This window comes from Lagopus leucura, unplaced genomic scaffold, assembly GCF_019238085.1.
Source record: "Lagopus leucura isolate 7727_CA_CO unplaced genomic scaffold, USGS_WTPT01 Super-Scaffold_100001, whole genome shotgun sequence".
NCBI classification, from domain to species: Eukaryota; Metazoa; Chordata; class Aves; order Galliformes; family Phasianidae; genus Lagopus; species Lagopus leucura.
Genome location: NW_024962262.1, coordinates 28,489,221 through 28,506,101, shown reverse-complemented (window position 1 = coordinate 28,506,101; position 16,881 = coordinate 28,489,221). Strand labels below are relative to the sequence as shown.

The following is a 16,881-nucleotide window of genomic DNA, read 5'->3' as shown; positions in this document are numbered from 1 at the left end:
CTTCAGGACAAATTGGCTCCAGCATGGGCTCTCTTCAGAACGCAGTTCTTCTGGAGTACTCCCTCCCCTCTTTTATTAGATGACAGTAGTTATTATTTCTAGTTAGTCTTGAAATAATTTATAAATTCTGTCAAAAAAGATGAAACCGATGATAAAACTGCTTTTACATTCTCTTACGTGCAGTATGGTGATATTACTCTTCTAGAAAGCAGAGAAATTACATCTTCTGAGATAGATGATTTTTGAATACACATAGGGCAATCACAAAGTGTTACTAGGAGATTTGGAAACCCCAGCCATGTTCTTAGTGTGTAGGAGCCAGAATGATTACAGATACTGATGCTGCTTGAGAGCAAGGAGGTATTTTTCCCAAATGTCATGACTTACTGTTATCCAGGACCCCCGGAGTAGAGGAAGAGAAGCAGAGACAATTTAAATCCATGAGTTCCATTTATTCCTCAGTAGTAAGATAACAGAACGCAATAGGACTAGAAGTAATGGTTTTAAGTTGTGCCAAGAGAGGTTCAGGTTGTTGTCTCGCTCCAATTTATAGGAAGGAGAGGAGGTTCTTTTATTACTTATATACCCAGCGTGAGATTAAGAAGCAACGGTTCAAATGTTGGTCCGACCAGTTTATTACAAATCTTAATTAGGGAGATGGGAAAGGGGAGGGCGGACGCTATTATGAATCAGGGTAATGGGGAAGGGAAGGAGGGCAATAGAAAAGATAGGAAAAAAGAGGTAAGGAGTCTTTATAGGAAGCAAGAGGGACATAGTCACCACCATGGATCCAGCGAGGTTCGAGGTTCGTAGTTCAGTCTTTGATCTTCAGTAGTGGTGGGTCGTCAGGCAGAGTTGTTCTGTTGACAATGACGACGACAAAGCACGACAACGACCATGGTGATGATGGCCCCTTTTCAATGGTTTCAAAGTGGTCGAGTCAGCTGTCTTTGGAGTGACAACTCAAATCCAAAGTGGTTGAGTCAGCTCTCCTTTGAGTGGCAGCTTCTGGCTCTGGGATCTCAGCAGAAACTCCTTTGTTCCCATCTTCCGGGCCTTGCCAGCAGATAAGAGGGAGCAGGGATGCCCATCTGCATCCTGTTTCTCACAGAACACGATGGTATCGTTCCCCAATTTTCCCACACCTAGCTGGAGCTGTTTTGTCACAGGCCAGATCTTCCACCAGTAAACACTACTGAGCACTCTCTTCCGCTCTTCTACAGAGCAAGCAGCTCTGGGGGAAGGGGCTTTCAAATGTTCCCAAAGCGATATCCATTGTCACACGGTTAGCACCCATTAGTTGCCTCCTCAACAAATCAATCAGAGTCTTATCACAAGAAATACCTCAGGAAGCAAGCTTTGAGCCAAAAAAAACAAAGAAGGATTCTCACACCACCCTGTGGCTCAAAGATTGCTTGAAATGAAGCATAAGTGATCCTCCATGGTGGTGAGGAAAAGAAAACGGAGAAAATAAAAAGACAGCAAAGAAGCAAGAGGGAAAGGGGAGGGGGGAGAAGGGGAAGATAACCGTTACACAATTACTACAAAAGGTTTCTTGGGCCTGCCGACTACACCAATCAAAATGTCTCGCTCCAATTTATAGGAGGGAGATGAGGTTCTTTTAATATCTGTATACTCGGCGTGAGATTAAGAAACAACAGTTCATATGCTGTTGCATCCAGTTTATTACTAAACCTAATCAGGGAGACGGGGAAGGGAAGGAGGGCGATAGAAAAAATGGAAAAGAAGCAGGAGTTGCGTAAAGCGGGGATAGTCACCAGCAGGATCCAGCAGCGGTCCCGTTGCATGGCGTTTGAAGGTCCCGGGCAGACGCAGCAGAAGATGGGGAGCAGCAGCGTGGCCGGCCTTGGACAGCAAGCAGGTAGAAGAGGAAGTCGAGGAGCCAATTCTTGAAGCAGCAGCAGCGCTCAGGCAGCAGGCACAAGGAGAGTTCGACAGCATGCAGGAATCACCTCACGAGGAATCTGATCGTCAGGAATCCCTCTTCTTCTTCAGGAGGAATCTGCTGCCAGAAATCCTCCGTTCTTCATGAGGAATCTGTTGTCAGAAACCTCTGTTCTTCTTCATGAGGAGTCTGTTGTCAGGAAACCTATCCTCATGGTTTTCAGTTCCTCTTTTATCCTCCTTGTTCTCCTGCCTACGGGACAAGGATGGGCCTTGAGCAAGAGTCATTGAGTACCCCCTGAGATGGCTGTCATCCTGAGATAGGTCCACACAAAGGAGAACTTCACAGCTATTTAGCTGCAGCTCATCTCACTCTTGTTGCCCCTGGCCTTGTCCATCTGTGTCCCCCGGACAAAGGATTTCACAACCTTTGCCCAGGGCTTGCCTGGACTTGTCCTTCTGTGTCCTTAAGACAAAGGTTTTCATGGTCCTTGCTCGGGACTTGTCTGGACTTGAACAAGTCCATTGGTGTTCCCAGCAAACTTTGAGACACAGACGTTGACAGAGTAATATCTTACAGAGTAATATCTTACAGTAGTATATTAGGAAAAATTTCTTCTCAGAAGGTGTGGTAATATACTGAAACAGGCTGCCCAGAGAGATGGAGGAGGTACTGTCTCTGGAGGTGTACAAGAATTCTGTATATTTGGCACTGAGGGATGTGGTTAGTGTGCATGGAGGAGATGGGCTGCTGGTTTGACTAGACAATCTTAGTGTTCTTTTGCAACCTTAATGATTCTGTGATAACAATTTGATGTAAGAGTCAGTTCATAAATGTTGAGATTCAGAAGCTTATTAAAACAAAACACACACACACACAAAAACACAACAACAACAACAACAACAAAAATCTCAGTTTATAATAATTACATTATTACATGTCTGGGTCTGAGTTTACCAATCCAGATTTCCTCTATACTCAGGGAAAAGGCAAAATGTGGAAATGGAGAAGAGAAATGAAAGAGAAAGAGAGAAAGACTGGAATTACTGTTGGAAATCTCCTTTTGTAAGTTCTGATCGCACAGTCTCTGTAACTATCCTGTTAACAATTTTCGCAATTTCTCAGATTTATGAAATCAGTTTTAAGCAGTAGCTGTCATACTTATTTTCTTCAGTCTAAGCTAGCAAAGTATAGGATGAGCAAGAGACTGTGTTTTATACCACGCAATAAGCTTCAGTTTTCAGAGGAAAACCTCACTTTCGCACATACTGTGGAAAGGTGAACAAGAATATGAATGCAACTTTGAAGAGAAGTCACAGACCAGGTCCAGTGGGCTTTGGGTGAAGTAAAAAGGTGTTTAGACAAGCTTATCCTCATAGACTGGTGCTTAGGTGTCTAAGCAAACCAAGCTAATAAAGAAATTTTGTAACTATTGTAGGCACTTCGTGTTTGGATGAGAAGAATCACTCAGATTTAGCATTGTCAAGCATAGAAGGTTATGAAATTAAAATGAATTAATCTTGACCCTCATTCTTGCTTCTCTTTTTCTGTTTTTATGTTGTTCTGTTTTTATGCAGTTTTTTTGGTCTTGGCTAAAATGTTGAATATGTTGGAAGGTAGTAGATGGACAATACACAACTCGTAATACAACTCTATTACCTTTCTACTTAAAAAAGCAAATTAAAATTTATTTAGTAGAGAAACAATGTCAGAAATAGCTAAAATTATGTTTTCAGGTAAGGCTTGCACATTTACTTTTTGAGAAAAGCTCTTCAATGACTACATGGCATTTAGGTCAGTATTTGATCAATGATAACACAGTGCGAGCATTATTGCTCTGCACAAGATGCCTCCATCTCTGTATAATGGTTTCTGCAGAACTTTTGCACCATTCTACTTCTTTATGACTTCTTTCTCTATAATTACATCAGTTTCATTTGCACAAATAACTTGGTATGAAAATCCATCCCTTCCTCCCACTCACAGAAAACAACACAGAATCCCACATTTCAAAGACTTTCTGTGAATTGTCAAGGTATCTTCAGTCTTGCAGTGTCACCTATCCTATGATGCTGTACCTTTACTAACTGGTACACAATTTGGGTTTTCTGGGGGTATTTTACTTAAATCTAAAAATCTAATCTAGAATCTAATGTCCAAAAATAATATTTAAATCTACTTTGCAATATAGATCCTTGTATATATCGAAGAAATAAAGTCAAAGCATAGGGTTTTTTTGTTTGTTTGTTTGTTTGTTTGTTTCTTTTTAACAGATATTCTTAAATGTTTCTGTTCATAAAAAAAAGTTCACTTGGAATTTTAAGTAAAGTGCCAAACAATTTAAAATTTCTCTTGAATCTGTTCTGCATAATTACTGAACCCAGTTTTGAACTTTCAGTGTCTCTCTGAAAAACTGAATTGTAAAGCATCACTGCTTTGCAACAGAATTCTGGGTGAAAGCAGCTGAGATGTAAAGGAACATATACTTCAAAACAGAGTAATACTGGTCCAAAAACTAGCTGCCAGGCTTGTCTAGGAAAATACCATGAGTTCAGTACAGTCTAGATTTACTGTCTATCAAAATAACCACAATGGAATGTCATGTAATCACTGTATACTTTTATGGCAAAGAAACCTCCCTTCCCAAACTCCCTTTGCTATCTTAAGTGTAATTTAAGATTTCTGGAAATTTAACTATGAATTTTAACATTAGAGGTAAGATTTAACTGCTTACCGTGTCCTTGTTGATTATCAGAATTTTCTGAATCCAGGCCACTAGAGTCCTAAGAGGTATACACTACAAGTTTACAAGATCAGTATGAACTGTGTTGGATCAATCCCAACCACCAATACAGGTAGGATGGAGAATGGCTTGAGAGCATTCCTGAGGAAAAGGATTTGGGAGTGTCAGTTGATGAAAGACTCAACGTGAGTCAGCAGTGTTCGCTTGCAGCCCAGAAGGCCAACCATATCCTCAATTGCATCAAGAGAAGTGTGACCAGCAGGTCAAGGGAGGTAATTCTGTCCCAATACTCTGCTCTCGTGAGAACCCAGCTGGAGTACTGCATCCAGTTGTGGGACCCCCAGCACAAGAAGGACACTGAGCTGTTTGAGCAGGTCCAGAGGAGGGCCATGAAGATGATCAGAGGGCTGGAGTACCTCCCGTATGAGAACAGGCTGAGAGATCTAGTGCTGCTCAGCCTGGAGAAGAGGTGATCTCATAGCAGCCTTCCAGTACCTGAAGGGGGCCTACAGGAAAGCTGAGGAGGGACATTTTACAAAAGCATGTAGCAACAGGACAAGAGGAAGTGGTTTTAAACTGTAAGAGGTTAGATTTAGACTAGATATTAGGAAAAAATTCTTTTCTGTGAGAGTGATAAGGCCCTGGAACATGTTGTCCAGCAAGGCTGTGAATGCTCCCTCTTGGAAGCATTCAGGGCCTGGCTAGATGGAGTGTTAAGCAACCTAGGAGTCTAGAAGAAGGTGTCCCTGCCAATAGCAGGGGGATTGGTTCTAGGTGATCTTAGATGTCTCTATCAACCCAAACCATTCTATGAGTCTACAATTCTATGGAAAGATATTAAATCAGGGTACACCACTGATTTTGGAGCATTTGTACTAATTTTTCCTCATTACATCCCACATTTCACTGATCATCCAGACTGCAATTCCATCCATACAACAGATTTTCTACAATGAGAGGAGCTTTGCTATGTCTGTCACTGGATCATTAACACTAAACTAGGCCAAGCAGAAGCATAGATTTCATGACTGGGCAGTGCAAGCACCATAGTTGCTGTGAAATCAGGGTGCATCAAGAGAGTACACAGTTGTACAAGAGTGTACATGTGTATGCATTGTGAATATCTACAAGCCACTCTTGAATAAAACTATGTATTTTAAAAAAAATCTTTTAAAACTAGCATCAGGACACTCAAATATTAGAATAATAATGATTTTATACTATCAATAAAGTGAAAGAGGCAAATAAATGCCTATGAGGCTGAAATCAAATCCACAACAATGGGAAAGTGCAAAAATTCTGAAAGTAATGTATGAACTTTCAAATTGTTTTATTGCCAGCAGTGAAGCTCAGTGTATTCAAACTTGTCTTTGAGGTAGTTTCATAGCTCATTATACTTCAGACTAATTTATGGAATGTAAAATGCAAGCTAAGTTTCATACCTTTTTGTTCTCTTATTCTTAACAAGGATCACAATTATTATTGTGGGCAGACTAAATAGATTTCGTATGTGCAGGCTTATTAAATGTTTCTTCAAAAAAGAGGATTAATCTAAAGTATGGCTTTGTTATTTGCTTAATGTTATTCAAAACTGATTCCCTGGGGCATTTTAATGAGAACAAAATGGGCAGGGAGCCACATACAAAAGCTGATGAACAAATATTTTAAAATTAGATGCAATTACTGTTAGACAGTTTTACTTGGCTTAGTCTTTTCATATCATTCAAAAGAAGAAAAGTCAGAAAGCAGTGTTTATCAGTGTTTTTTTTTTTTTCCCCTCTGGAAAATCTTCCTGAGATGACCTTAAAAACTTACAGTCTAAGTAACTGACAACAATTTTTAAATCTTGACAGTAGCATCTTTGCAAAGGACCAAAAATAAATAATTTTAACATTTCTGATCCACATTTATCTTCCTTCCATTTTGTTTTTATTTTCACCACACAAATTAAGTCCAACTGAACTCTATTCCCATAAGCAAAGAGCAGTTCCTAGCAACTGCACAGTTGTCCCTAAGCATTACCAGAGTTAAACGATTCTAGCTAGGAGATCACAAGTGATTTAACAATACAAAAATGGACAAAGAGATGGACTGAATGCTACCCAAACCACTAGGCTTAGAGGATAATGATAAGTAGCATCAAGTCTACTGGACACGAATCACTAGTGAAGGGTCCAAGGCACCAGTACTGGATTCAGCATTATTTAGTATCTTCATTAGTGACTTCAGTTACAGGATTAACTGTAACCTTAGCAAGTTTACAGACAATACAAAACTCAGAGCAGGGGTTGATATAGCTGATGGGTTTGTTGCCATTCAAAGGAAAATCAGCAGGCTGGAGAAATGTACCAACAGCCATCTCATGAAATTCAAAGAGAAATGCCAAGTCCTTCTCGGGGAGAAGAAAAAATGAGAGAGTGTCCAAAAACCAGAGGCTCTCTTGATTTGCAAACAGTTTTATCTTTCCTTCTGAAAGGAAAATAGAAACAGAATAACACAAGATCCTATGGGGCATATAGTATGTAGTTCTTCTCTTTTGAGAATCAGGTACCTGGAACTATCTACGATCTACTGAACTGGAGCTTTAACTCTTTAATTCCCAGCCCACTACATGATGTTATGATGTGGAATATTGATAACCAAAAATCATAAAACCACCACATGCAGGAGATGAACTTAATGGAAAGCAGCTTTCATTTACTGAAAAGTGAAAACCCTGAGGTCCTGCATCCACCATGATGCCTATAAGCTATCAGTGGAACTTCATGGAAAAGAGTTTGAACAGTCTACTGAGCTTTGTTAGGTAGAGTGCTGGTAGTAAGCTGAGGAAGGTAATCCCTTTTTTCTTTGTTCAGCACTGGTGTCTTAAGATTAACCTGGCTTGAAGACCATGAAGGAAATAGTAAACTGGCTAACATATCTCCATTATCTGTGGACATTAGAAAAAGTGATTTTAATAATTATATTACAACTCCAGAAGAAAATGCATATCATATTGAAATATGTGGGGTTCGACTGGAAAATCACAGAATCACAGAATTGTAGGGATTGGAAGGGACCTCCAGAGATCATCGAGTCCAACCCCCCTGCCAAAGCAGGTTCCCTACAGCAGGTCACACAGGTAAGCATCCAGGCAGGTCTTGAACATCTCCAGAGAAGGAGACTCCACCACCTCCCTGGGCAGCCTGTTCCAGTGCTCCGTCACCCTCACTGTAAAGAAGTTCTTGCGCATGTTTGTGCGGAACTTCCTATGCTGCAGTTTCCAGCCGTTTCCCCTTGTCCTGTCTCCATTCACCACTGAAAACAGTCTGGCCTCGCCATTCTGCCCCCCACACCTTAGATATTTATAGACCTGGATCAGGTCCCCTCTCAGTCTCCTTTTCTCAAGGCAGAACAGACCCAGTTCACTCAGCCTTTCCTCATAGGAGAGATGCTCCAGGCCCTTCATCATCTTCGTGGCCTTCCACTGGACTCTTTCCAAGAGATCCTTGTCTTTTTTGTACTGGGGAGCCCAGAACTGGACGCAGTACTCCAGATGAGGTCTTACCAGGGCGGAGTAGAGGGGGAGGATCACCTCCCTCGACCTGCTGGCCACACTCTTTTTAATGCACCCCAGGATGCCATTGGCCTTTTTGGCCACAAGGGCACACTGCTGGCTCATGGCCAACCTGTCATCCACCAGGACACCCAGGTCCCTCTCTGCAGAGCTCCCCTCCAGCAGGTCATCCCCCAACCTGTACCAGTGCATGCAATTATTCCTCCCCAGATGCAAGACTCTACACTTGCTTTTGTTAAACCTCACCCGGTTTTTTTCTGCCCAGCTCTCCAGCCTGTCCAGGTCTTGCTGAATGGCAACACAGCCTTCAGGCGTGTCATCCAATCCTCCCAACTTCGTATCATCAGCAAACTTGCTGAGGGTGGCCATTATCCCCTCATCAAGGTCATTGATGAAGATGTTGAACAAGACCAGACCCAGCACCGACCCCTGAGGAACACCGCTGGTTACAGGCCTCCAACCAGACTCTGCACCACCAACAACAACCCTCTGTGCTCTGCCAGTCAGCCAGTTCTCAACCCACCTCACTGTCCACTCATCTATCCCACACTTCCTCAGCTTTGTTATAAGGATGTCATAGGAGACAGCATCAAATGCCTTGCTGAAATCAAGGTAGACTACATCCACTGCTCTCCCCCTATCCACCCAGCCAGAGACAACATCACAGAAGGCTACCAGGTTGGTCAAGCACGACCTCCCCCTTGTGAACCCGTGCTGACTACTCCTGATAACCTCCTCTTCTTCCAGTTGTCTGGAGATGACATCCAGCACTAGCTGTTCCATCACCTTTCCAGGGACAGAGGTGAGGCTAACTGGCCTATAATTGCCTGGGTCTTCCTTCTTGCCTTTTTTGAAGACCGGGGTCTTAAAAAAAAAAAAAAAAAAAGTTTGTTTGTATTGTGTAATATTGAGCTGTCAACATTGCACTGTTACTGGAGGTATTTGCTGTTTGTTGGCAAGTCTATGCTGTTAGAATAATCTTGATTCTAATATTCATTAACTTCAAGAGTCTTTGCATCAGAGCTTTTGATGACACCTTGGTCATTCTAAAAACTCACACTTCCCACAGTTGGATAAGAATCTTTGTTTGCTACTTAATACCACAATTTAATTTTCTCATAAGGAAAACGCCAACAGAAAGGTAGAAAACACATTTTAATGATCTCTAGTAAATGACAAATAGGGTATGGATGGGAAAAGTTTTCTGTTGCTAATACACACTGTTACAAAAACATAACTAGATACATAATCATCTGCAGGAATACAGATCACATTATTTGCACTTGATCTCTTAAAAGAGAGGAGATGGATCAAAGAGCTGCAAAATGCCAAACAATCAAAGTGAATTCTCTGTTCTTCAGAAAAAGTCTCTTCAAATCTTTATAAATAAATGTGAAATACGCAAGTTCAGGAAACAAATGTTTATGAGCTTTAGAGGTTGACAAGTTCAATCAGGAAAGCCCTAAAATACAAAACATGATGAGTGTCTGGAATAAGGAACTTGATATGTATATCCTTAACTAAAAACTAGACCTATTTTTGATGAGTACTATACTTTCTGAAAACATTCATTTCCAGTCATTTTTAAATACTAAAAATAAACCCATGTTTGTCTATTAAAAAAAAGTCATAAGTGTGGTTTTTTTTGTTTGTTTTGTTTTGTTTTTCCTCAAATTAGTATTTGCTTAGAAGAAATCTAAAGGAAACAAACAAGTGCCAAAACTTTTCAAGGCAACCAAGTTACAACTAGGAGTTCCCTAATTCCAGGTTAAGTGAACTATTTTAGAAGAAAAAAAATATTTAAAATATATTTGTCATTCTAAAATAGAAAAATTGCGAATAACCAATTTTGACTTTTTTGCTTTTCATCATTTATATATGATGTACACAACATATATATTGCATTTTATGTGTATAGACATAAAACAGAATCTAAAAATCTAGTAAGATGAAAATCTAGCAATGTTGTGGTCCTCACAAAAGAAGCAGCATAACAATGAACAAAGGCATATATTGCTGAAGGTGCACTGAACTTAGCAGGACTACATTTAATTTTGTTTAAAATTTATAAAAATATTTTTTAGAATGCAAGTACAATAGCTCTCCTTTTCCACTCCTCCAATATATTTCTATTTTTATTTTCTGTGATTCTACTAGTAACCGTAGATAAGTGCATTGCTTTTTAAGTAGCATATCTAGTGAAGGATTCTGGCTACTCTTGAATGAAAATTAAATATGAACGTATTATGTTATAAAACCGTTGTTTAAATTTTAGTAAATTCTATCCATCAGAAGAACTTCATTTTTAAAGTCTTAAAGAAACTACACAAGATTAGAGATTAAATCAGGTAAGTGACTGAGTGACAAGCATAAGTGAAGATAAAATTCCCTAAGGATCTAATAAAGGCATTGAATTGTAGCATATTTTCACAGTTATGCTGGGGGGGAGAAAAAAAAAAGGATATGAATCATTTATAAATGTGCTCTTCAGAAAGGCTCTTTTACTTCCACTCCAAACATCAGTTAGGCCATATTGGGTTCTTGCATTCCTACACGTGGCATTCAGGAATAAAACTTTCAATAATTGGTGTATGTTAGTACTAGATAGAAACCTGTGCAAGGGGATCTGTTTCAAACATCACAAGGTGGCATTCAGTTTTCATCCCAGCAGTATTAAACTACATTTTCCAAACAAAGTTCATCTTTATCAGCCTCTGATAAAGCTAAATTAAAATTTGCTGTTGTATTCACTTATTTATTTAGGTACTTACCTTCTTGCTTAGCGCTGCAGATTTAGGAGAGAAGCAAGCTTGTAAGCTTCAACTGCTTTCACTGGGCTTTTTGGGGGGGGCTGGCATTTTTGTTGTTGTTGTTATCTTTCTCCCTTAAGTGGGATTGTTTGTACAGAGTTTGATTTGCAAAACTGTGTGATTTCAGTGTCACAATTATTTTTATGCAGTAGACTAAGTTTGTATTTTGCTACTCAGATGTAATTGAAAAACTGTGAAATGTATCACTATTTTATACTGAATTACGTGAGATGAAAACAATGTTATATGCAATTATGTGCTAAGAGAGATGTTTCTACAGTTGTTCACATTGTTACTATTGGAGCTGATCTTGTTAGCCATTCAGCAGATATTTATGCTTCACTGTAAGACACACAGCTTTAGTCTCATTTTTCGAGGATGCGTAACCAAGCAGAAGTACAAGATTAGCAAGCAACATTTCTTCTGCTCATTGTTGACTTATTTCTACTGTCCTCTCATTTTCAAGGCTGGTCCTTTCATTTTTGAAGCTTATCAGTACGGTCAAGAATGACTTCCCTTTGGTGAATTAATAGTGACTGCTCCTAATGGTCTTCTTCTCCTTTTTGAGCCCAGAAACAGTTTCCAGTTTCATCATACTTCCAGGGATGGAAGTGAGGCTTGCAGGTTTGTAGTTCTCCAGGTTCTCCTTCTTGTCTTTACTGAAGATAGAAATGACATTTAATTCCCTCCAGTCTTTGACTCTTGCAGTGATTGGGAAAAAATTATAGAGAGTGAATTTGCAATTACATTTCTTTACTCCTTCAGCACTTGTGGATGCATCTATTCAGTGTCTATGGTCTTATCTGTGTTTACTTTGCTCACTGGCCTAGTCACCTTCCACCAATAGTACATCATCCCTGTTTCAGCCTTTCATCATAGTCTCTGGCACCTGGGATTCCTGAGGGCCCATTCCTGATAAAGATTGGGTCAAAGGAGGTACTCAGAATGTCAGCCTTTTCATTGTATTGTAACCTGTTCTCTGACTCTCCTCTTTCAGCCTTGTCCTCAGGCTCTACCATTTTTTATTTTGATATATTCTGTTTCTGGTGTCTACATTCCCCTTCCTATCTTTCCTCTTCTCTTCACAGGACATGTCCCTGGGGAACATGCTAAGACAGCATGTAAAGGATGCAAGTTTGTGGGGCTTCACCCTGATGGACAAGTAAACCTCACCACACTGCTCTTCACTCCACCTTCTCAAAGGAACTAGGAGAGAAAATACAATGTGAAGGGTTTCAAGAACTGGGATAAGGACACTTACCAAGTACCCTCACCCTGTGGCAGAACAGCCACAACGTAGGGAGACTACTACTGATGTAATGTATGGCCTATTACTAACAGACTGGAGCACTGAGGAACTAAAAGAAAATAAAAATCACCTCAGAGCACAGGAGAGTCCCAGAATGATCCTCCAAGGGTTTCAGAGGCTTTGTGCCATGGGCCCACCCTTCAGGAACTGTTCCACACAGGCCCCCCAGAGATGGCATTTCCCCTAGCCCTCCTGCCACATTTCAGACTCTTCTCTGCGGTCTGCAGCTGTGTCCCAGGGCTGCTTCTGCAGAGCACCTCCATGAACTGTACCTCCCGTTTGGGGCACATGATCTGCAGTACCATGGACTCCTCCATTGCTGCCTGAGGAGATCTGCTCTGTGTAGTGCCCATGAGCTGCAGGGGGACAGCTTGGTCCTCCACAGGCCTCTCCTGAGCTGCAGATATCTTCTGCTCCATGCCTGGAGCACATCCTGCCCTCTTTCTGCACTCACCTTGATGTTTGCAGGTCTGCTTGTCTCATATTTTCTCACTCCTTCCATCTGCTGCTCTACAGCAGATCTTTCCTTTCCTAAATCTGGTCTCCCAGATTCACAAACAGCATTGATCATGGCTCAGCTCTGGACAGTTGTCCCTTCTGGACCTTGCTGAAACTGTAAAAAGGAATTGAGCAAGATATTTTGAAGGCTGTGGATGTTGTTTACCTAGATTTTAGTAAATCTTTTGACATCATCTCCCACAGTATTCTTCTGGAGAAACTGACTTCTCCTGGCTTGATCAGGTCTATGTTTTGCTGGGAGAAGAACTGACTGGATGACTAAGATCAAAGGTCACTGCAAATGGAGTTAAGTATAGCTGGTTTTCATTCAGCAATAGAAATTCCCAGGTCTCATTGCTGAAGCAATACAATTTGTTTGAAATTTTTTATCAGTAACCTTGATGAGGAGATTGAATGTCCCCTCAGCAAGCTTACAAGTAATACCAAGTTAGGCAGGACTGCTGATCTACTTGAAGGTGGGAAGACTTTGAAGATAAATCTGGATAGCCTCAGCGGACCAAGTCCAAACACATTACATTCAAAAAAGTACGTACTTGTTTCTGCACTTAGGTCATAACAACCTGATGGTTGAAGTCTATGAACTTCGAGGTCTTTTCCAACCCAGAAGATTCTATGACTCTGTTCTGCATTCTGGAAGAGATGAACTTGTCAGCTACATGTATCACCATATACTATGCTTTGTCTTAACAACGTTGTATAGCATCTACTTCAATATTTAGCTGCCATCAGAGATCCAGATTAAAAAAAAATGTGAATATATATATATACACATACTCACACACATATATATACACCTATACGTAGATATACATACATTTTGCTACCTGCTCTGTAAACCATATCTGGCGATTTATTGATTTGTAATGTTCATTTATAGATCAACATTAAAAGGATTATACTGTTTGCTAAGTTACAATTCATTGCACTCAGAAGACTTAAGACAAGGCTGAGAGTTTTGGGTAGATGTATGTTACAAACTGAAGAGCTTTTTTACAGGGAAACAGCTCTTGAAGCAGAGGTCAAACTCAGAAATCAGCCATGCTGAACAGGTGTTGTGATGACTAGAGTTGAGAAACAGTAAGATTCTTTTGCATATTGAGATAACTTACACAACAGGAGAGAAATGCTCTCTCATAAAAACTAGCATTAGAGGTTGTGCCTGCTTTAGCACAGTAGAAGCTGTGATTAAGCCTGGCAGTCAAAAGAGAAAGCAAAACTTCTCACTACTTTATCCTATTTCTTACCTAATTCTGTGAGAGAAAGAAAGTAAAAGAAGAAGCATATCACATGCTTTCAGATAAAGGATCTCACATATAAATCATAAATGACTAGATATTCTTCAGTAAAACTCATGACATATCAAGGGACAGGATTTAATATTATGAAGAGATCTGTTGTTATTTCAATATGTTCAGTGCACTATTTGATTTGGATGTCACTCAAAGATGTTAGGTTTTAGCATTCAGAAATAATAGGACTCCATAACCTGACTGTGCACTTAGTATTCCATTCTATATTGTCCAACATTAAGTTAAACATTTATCCAATTAAGGAATGGTTTTCCCATAAGTTACGTAAACCAAGTTCTTTCTATAAAGCAAGTTATCCCTAAAGTGGAATCCCAAACACCAAGTGGTTTCTTCTAACAGTGTAGAATAGGATTGATTCTTTAGAGCAATGATGGGAGAAAAAAAAAAAAAAAAAAAAAACCTGAAGTGCTGGGAAGTCAACCTAAAGTTACTTTCAAGAAAACAAACAAAAAACCCTAAACACAAAGACTTGTAAAAATATGTACTCAGAGCTGTAAGCAGACGCTTATATTCAACTTGGATGCTGAAAGAAAATATTGTTAAGCATAGTCTAAGGATAGCCACACCTCAAAAGTATGTGGAAGAATGACTAAATTGCTTGAAATTATATAAACTGCCTGCAGTACACTCAGATATGATTCCTAGCTGTTGTTTGGTGCCCTAAAGGCCAATTTTATCTTGGGCTACATCAAAATAAGGGTCCCAGCAGGGCAATGGATGTGATTCTGCTCTCATGAGGTCCCACTTGGAGTATTATCACCAGACCTGGATGCAGGACACGCAAGACAGAACAAGAAAAGGTGGGTCTGCTGGAGCTGCCACTCTTGTACTTCAACCAGACAGGCTGATTAGCACTACATAGTTCTTCACTCACTCTCTCCACCAGAATGATCAGAAAAACTGAAAAATGTTACAACTCATGAGTTGAGATACAGGCAGGAAAGGAAGGAAAAATAAGAAAATGAGAAAATACACAGAACAAGTGATGCACAGTAAAATTGATCGCCATATGGTATGGGATACCCCTTTGGCCAGTTTGGGTCAACTGTTCTCATCCTGCTTCCTCCAGCACAAGAAGCTGAAAAGTCCTTGACTCTGTGTAAGCACTGCTCAGCAAGAACTGTTTTTAACATTGGTGTATTAACAACATTGTCAACCTAAATCCACAGCACAGCACCATACTAGCTACTAGAAAGAAAATTAACTCTATCCCAACTGAAATCAGCTACTAAAATGATCGAAGGGCTGGTACCTTCTCCTACAGAGAGAAGTTATTTAGATAGTTTTGAGTTATCCTAGAGACAAGAAGGCTCCAGGGAGATGTTATAGCAATCTACCTGTACTTAAAAGGGGCCTCCGGGAAAAACGGTGAGAAAACATCTATTAGAGAGGGATATGACAAGGTGTGACAGCTGTAAACTTAAATAAAGTAGGTTTAGATTAGATATTAGAAAGAAATAATTTATGAGAGTGGTGAGGCACAGGAACAGCATGCCCAGAGAAGCTGTGAATGCCCCGTTCCTGGAAGCATTGAAAGCAGTTGGATGGGACCCTGCACAGCCTGACCTATTAGAATATTCCTGCCAGCATGTAAGAGATTATTTTCTTTTGCACCACTGTCTCAAAGCTTGCTGAGAACAGAGATGGTCAAGTCTGGGCAAGTCCTGGTCAAAGATGGAGAAATCTTGCCAGAGGATTGGCAGGCCAGGGGAAATCAGAGAGAGATAAACTGCGGCTTAATGTCCAGGAAGCATTCTTTTGTGTGGGTTTATCTCAAGGGAGATAGCCATCTCAGGGGGTACTGCATGACTTTTACCCAAGCACCCAGGAATGCCACACTGGCAGAAGGAGGATTAAAAAAAAAAAAAAAAAAAAAAAAAAAAGACCAACAACCATGAGAATAGGTTTCTGACAACAGATTCCTCACTACATGATGATTGCATGTTGAAGAAGAAGGTGGTTTTTGACATCAGATTCCTCATGACAAGATGCCTGCCTGCTGTTGGATTCTCCTGGGCTTGCTGCTTCCTCCTGGACTTTCCCTGTCACTGTACCTTCTTGCTACCTAAGGCTGGGCCACACTGCTGCTGCTGCTCTACCCTATGCTTTTGCCTCGGACCATCAGAATAACGTGCAACTGGACTCTGTTGGATCTTGGCGGCAACTATCCCTGTTTTACACAATTCTTTCTTCTTTCCTATCTTTTCTATTGCCTGCTTTCCCTTCCCCATCACCCTAATCCATAATAGTCGCTGGCCTCCCCTTCCCCATCTCTTCGATTAAGATTTATTATAAATCAGTCAAGCCAACATTTGAACCAGTGTTTCTTAATCTCGTGTTGGGTGTGCATATATCAATGAACCTCCTCTGCCTCCGATAAATTGGAGCGAGACATCATGGTATGGGGATTAGAACTAAATGATCTTTAAAGATCCTTTCCAACCCAAACCAGTTCATGATTCTATGATTCTAAAACATGGTAAAACGTACAGATACAACTTCAAAGCCTGCCTTCCTTATCATGAAATCATATTATCCTTAGAGTTAGAAGGGGTCTCTGTAGACCATCTAGTGCAACTCCCCTGCAATGAACAGGGACATCCAGAGCTAAATAGGTTTCCCAGGGCCTTATCCAGCCTTGTCTTGAAAGTCTCCAGGGACAGGGCATCAATCACATTTCTGGGAAACCTGTTCCAGTGCCTTACTGCCTTCACTGTAAAAGACCTTT

General features: G+C 40.4%; 1 long non-coding RNA gene across 1 annotated transcript; it reads right to left on the bottom strand.

Moving 5' to 3' along the window:
* Nucleotides 1-11,373: 11,373 nt before the first annotated feature.
* LOC122177253 lies at nucleotides 11,374-13,469 on the bottom strand. Its single transcript, XR_006178022.1, has 3 exons — nucleotides 13,377-13,469; nucleotides 12,779-12,937; nucleotides 11,374-11,674 (listed from the first exon to the last, which is right to left on the bottom strand). It is a non-coding gene; the product is annotated as an uncharacterized LOC122177253 (long non-coding RNA).
* Between the last annotated feature and the right edge of the window lie 3,412 nt (nucleotides 13,470-16,881).